The sequence below is a fragment of the Agelaius tricolor genome, unplaced genomic scaffold, assembly GCF_023055355.1.
Source record: "Agelaius tricolor isolate 1412-34295 unplaced genomic scaffold, bAgeTri1.0.p SCAF_5, whole genome shotgun sequence".
Taxonomy (NCBI): Eukaryota; Metazoa; Chordata; class Aves; order Passeriformes; family Icteridae; genus Agelaius; species Agelaius tricolor.
This window is the reverse complement of record NW_027269265.1, coordinates 5,692,675-5,698,297: the sequence shown is the minus strand read 5'-3', so window position 1 is coordinate 5,698,297 and position 5,623 is coordinate 5,692,675.

Below are 5,623 nucleotides of genomic sequence, written 5' to 3'. Positions count from 1 at the left end.
TATTGCTGTTTACCAGTGTTTGGAACTGTTTATAAATAAATGCTTGGGATAGAGGGATGGAGATGGAAGTATCTGAGGTTCCCACAAAACCCACACATCATCTTTTACTTCATGGCCCTCACACTTGTAAGACCTCATAATCTCTGATGATGAGGAGGCTATCAGAACTCCGAAAAGAGGACAAAACCAATCCATATGAAGATTACCTTTGTAAATCTTTACTGAAACAAGAAACTGCAGTTATTTAATTCTCTGTGTTGTATTTTGAGTTCTAAAATGTTGCATTTGTAGCATTTATGCTTAAATGATGGCAACTCTGCCCTGAAATAAATGTGTGGAAATGGAATCCTTTAAGTTACAAATGAACCACTTATTTTCTGCATATTTATGTGACAGAAATTCATAATTTCCCTTGTATCCTGGTTTTTTCTGCATGGTTGGTCTTTCCAACAGCAAGACCTCACTGTCTCTGCCCTCAGCTTACCAATGGTGAGATTGTAGAGTGTCCATCTGGTTTCCTGGGTACAGAGAATACAGCAAAATGCTGGTTGTGAAATGTCACTCACTGGAATTGCCAAATGTCCTGAATATGTCCAATTTTTCTTTGCCTTTTAATGTTGCATGCCTTTTGGGGGTAGAAGGACCTAAAGCCTAATAGAACTGTCTGAGAATTCCTGGTTTTTAGCTTTGATTTGCCATTCACATGGGACAGTCATTGATTCATGACATGCATTTACACCCATCTGTGAAATCTGTTACTTTGTGCTTTTCCTTGAATCCAGACTTTCCTGTCTATATTGGATGGCTCAGACAATGCACTCAAGACATTGAGAGAACAATCCTGGTTTATGGAAAGTCAGGAAGGAAGATGCTTTTGTGCTCCCTTTTTTTTGTGTATTTCCAAGCATTTGGAGATCAGGAAAATCCAGGCCTGTTCCTCGGTCCACACTGGGAAATTTAAGCACATTCAGAACCTCTGCCTACCTTTCTTTACCCAAACTCACTGACTAATTTTTAACTTTAACTTATTTTACTTTTTTATTTTACTTCTCTGGTTTGAAATGTCTTCATTTTCTTTCAGGTTTAATCCTGAAAATTTATCAATAGTACCAAAATTTAGATTTGTCAGAAAGGTGTGGGACTAGAACAACATTTTAAAGGGGGTGCAGCAGAGAAAGGAAGTAGAAATGTTGCTAAAATTAATTTATGGTATTTACAATTAATCTGCTCACTCCTAACTTGACTGTTGGAGAAGGTCAGGGCAGAGGGTCTTCATGGTATGTGGTTGTATGAATCTCTTTGGGTTCCTGACAATCAAGGCAGCACATTTTAACCCCTCAGCTCCATTCCTTGCGTGGCAGGATGGAGCCCAGTGCCTTGCCTGGGGCTGCCTTGCTCTCTGCATTCCCTGGAAGTGCAGTTCCCCATGGCTTCCCTTCAGAATGCTTCATTTGAAGGGTGGAAGAATGGCCTTGAGTTTAAGGTACTGAATTGAGATGCATCCAGTGTAAAATAGTAAAAAAATGTTTTCTTTAAAGAGATGTGATTTCTTGTGACCTGTAGATCTGCTAACTTCAGCTTTGCCTCTGTAAATCAGGTAATGTCCAACTAAGTTGGACAGGTAGTAGGAGGGAACTCATAATTGTTAATAATAAAACCCCAAATCCTGCTTCATGGACAGAGCTCATCTCTTTTAAGTAGGTCAGAGTCGTTTCAGAAAGCACAGCCACAGTCACACAGTGTTTAATAGTCCCTGTTAATGTTTCACACTTTCCCTCCCTTTTAAAACTTCCATTTCAGAGTCAGATGAGTCACTACAATATGGGTTTTTTTTCCCTCCTGCATTTCACACATTGTCCTGGCATCTTGGCAGCAGCACTGGTGAATCCAGGTCCCCCGGTCTGCGAAGGAAACACCCCTGAACGGGTCCCTGGGATTAGGCAGGAAGCAGAGGCTTTAATGAAGCAGACTCCATTCTTCCAAGGGGTGAAGGGAGGTAAAGGAAGCTCCTGTTGCTTATGTGATTATTGCTAATTACTCTAATTGAACATCCTCATGACAGGAATATTTGGTGCCTGAGGTAAAGCTTGTTTGCTTCCATTCCTTTTTTCAGCTGTCTCGTGGTGCCCTCTCGAGGTAGGAGAGCAGCCCCTTTTATTCCCTTTTCTACAGCTGCAGCTGCAACACAAACTGGAAATACAGATGCTGGTGAAGAAGCTGAGAAATTGCTGCTTGCTGTGAAAAAACAAATTAAAGGTGCTAGAAATCCGTGCCAAATCAGTGGGGTTTGTTATTCCCATTTATAAAAGCACACTAATGTCTTTGTTTCCATCTTTTTCACGAGACCCAGCATGTGAAAGGACACGAAGAGCACAGGGGATTCTTCTTTGCATTGCCCTGAGGCCACAAAGGTGCATGAACCAGCAGATGCTACAAGGTTAAAGGCTGTTTCCATGAAGGAAGGGAATGCATTTCCCAAAACGTGCTCTTGTGCCCTTGAGGCAAAGCACAAAATGCATCAGGAAATGCTGATGTGTTTGGATATTAAAGTGGATTAGGAAACTTGACACAGGAGGAAGGCTGACCTTAGGGCTCAAGTCAAACATAGGGAGCTGTGCTTGTGAGGGAGGTGTATGAGTGAGATGCTGGAGGAGCCAAATGCCTTGGATGCCATCACCACCTCACTGTGAAGGACTGCAAACTCTTGGTTTCTCTTTAAATGTGACTGTTAGGTGCATGGTCTTGAAATATCTCTCTCCAAGTGACAGCAGATTGTCCTTCCAGGGATGCTTCATCTTAAATTCATCAAGGAGCAAGGGCTGGCAGTACATTGGGTCTTGAAAAGGCAGTGAATTAATCAGTTTTGGTTTGGACTGGGATAGAGTTGATGCTGAATGTTTGGGGCAAGGACATCTAGTTTGAGAGATGAGCACACTATGGTGCTGATTTATTGAAAATATTCTTTTTCTAACCATCTCTGCTACTCGTAGCTAACTTTTGATGGGGGTGAATGTAAACAGATGCTGAACAACATGTTGGATCTGAGGGCATAAATCCTCTCCACAGAGCAGCAAATTGAAGACTGAAGGCTGTGGTTGTGTTGAAAAGGGACTTTTGGGCCCAACAAGGGCTAAGATGTTAATAAAACCTTTGTTCAATGTTACAATAGGGAACAGCTAAATGTGGTTTGGGGTTTCTGCCAATTTGACTTATTCCCATTGGCACAAATGCCACTAAGAAACCTCTTAACATCTTATTAAAGGTCAAGAATGAAAAACAATTAATACTCTTCATTTTAAATACTGGAGTTAAATCAAAAGCTTTCATTTTTAAACATCATTTATTTCCTTTCCCTTTTGGTAGACTAAGGACTTTAAAGAAAATTCACATTTTATGTGGCATTTACTTTCTTTTTGTGGGGAAAGAAAAACCTTAGCTTAAGTAGTCTAAAAGTGGTCTAAAAGTGGTCTAAAACTGGCACTGCCTTTAATATTAATGGAGTTTTATTTTCTCTAGGGTGAAAGTTCAGGTGTTCTGAATCCCCCCAAACACATCCTCACCTGGCTTGTTTTATTATTTCCTTCTCTTTGCTCTGTTGAGCTCTGTCCATCTGTAGTTTCTCCCCCTGTTGTCATCAGCAGGAACCATGAGCAGCACATTCAGACCCAGGTCTGGACAGAATTGCTGTGGCAATTGGAATAGCAACAACAAAAAGACATGGAAAAATAAGATAACATTCAATTATTATTTCTTCTTTTTATTTCTTCGGCGAAGAAAGGCAAAGGGAGCTGGCTTCTGTCTGCATTCCTGCCTTTCACTGCTGTTAGGGAATCAGAGGCCACTCAGCAGATGGTTTTGGAAACCCTGTGAGTGAGTGTGAGGTGGTAGGAGGTGTTGGTTTAGGGACATCTCCACGTGACTTTATTGAATTAACTTGAGAACAGGGAAGAAATGAAGGAGGGAGGTGTCGGGTGTGCCTGGGTGCTCTGGTCAGGACAGGATGTCTGGAGCATCAGGGTCACACAGGTCCCATGGTGTTTAAAATCAGGCTGGTGTTTAAAATCAGGATATGTTGGGGTGACAATCACATTCCCTTCTGCCCTCATACTCTGCTCTCCACTGTGCCCCCCCCTCATCTAAGGAAAGGTGGCATCTTTGTTCTGGTAGAATTAACTAATCAAATTACGCTGTTGGTGATTTCAATTATGAATGTTCCCTCCCATTCTTAAAATCTTTTCACTTGTTTTCTTGGCAGGATCTTGAGGATCTCTCCTGAGAGCTCCTTTCACATAGATATGCACAGAATGAATAGTTTATCTCCACCTCCTGCTGACTTTCATGAATAATTTGATGAAAAAAGCTAAGTTGAACTTCTGCTGTGTTGGATAAGTTGGGAGTACCAGCTTCTAATATTCTAGCCACAGATAGAAACATATTTTCTAGTTTTAGAGGACAAAGTGGCCTCTCTGTTTTCCACTTAGTTCAAATACCTAACCTTTCCCTCCTTTCCAACCATAACCAGGCTCCTTTGGCCTTCCCAAAAAATGAGGCTTTGGAGGCTTCCAGCTGACAGAACATTCCCTGTGAATGAAAACTCTTTATGTAGACAAAAAAAAAAAGATTTAGTGGGATATATGACCATGATTTTTACAGTTTCTTGTTTGCCTCCCCAGGTACATGCCAGAAAATCCTGTGGTCACTCCTGAGGCTGAGCAGCTCATTTTATGGACTGCTTTTTTGCTGCCCACTCTCGCTGAAGGCAAACAGAATTGCTTATCTGAGTAATGTCCCACGTGTGCCTAAATGATTGTAAAAGACTGAAAGGAGCTGGGAGTAGAAATAATAGCACTACTTCATCTCTCACAGAGCAGAGCCAACAAAATAATGAAGCCTTGTGAATAAAGAACCAACATAATAATCAAGCTCTAACCATTTTTGTAAAATTAGCACTTCTTCCATAACAGTCACGGCTGCTGGGAAAATGGTACAAAATATTAACTGTCAGGTTAAGCACACCTTAATCAACATGTGCCAAGGCCCACTGATGTGTTCTCAAACCTGTTACTTAAGTACTTGTTAAGGCCCATTAAATAAACAAAATTTTAAAGCTTAATAGCATAAACCACATAAATAACATAAAACAGCCATAATGGTTGAATGGGTGGGTGTTTAGCCCTTCTTGATTTAAAACAGTGAAGTGAAAAATGTTGGAGCCCTTGAAGGTGATTTCGAAGACGAGGAAGTGACTGTGCTACACAAACAGCAATCAGAGACAATTAAGAGAACTGGGACAAGTGCCTCATTCTCCCTGCAGACTGCATGGGAAATTGCACTTTACATTTCAGTCTCATTGCATTTTCAAATAAGGCCCCCAGCTATGTAATTTTTCAAGTCCAACTCAAATCAAAAGATATTGCTTAAAATCTTCCTATTACTCCAGAAGTAAAAGGAATGATTGTCTATGCTGATGAGCCTGGAAGATTGTTTTGGAAAGAATTTGACAGTTTTGTCTCCCAGCCCCATTATAATGTTATTACTGCCCTGAAGAAGGCTGACAGAGGCTGAATGCCAGAGTGAGTACGAGGGTAGCTGAGGATGGCTCTGTGCTGCTGCAGATTTTGTG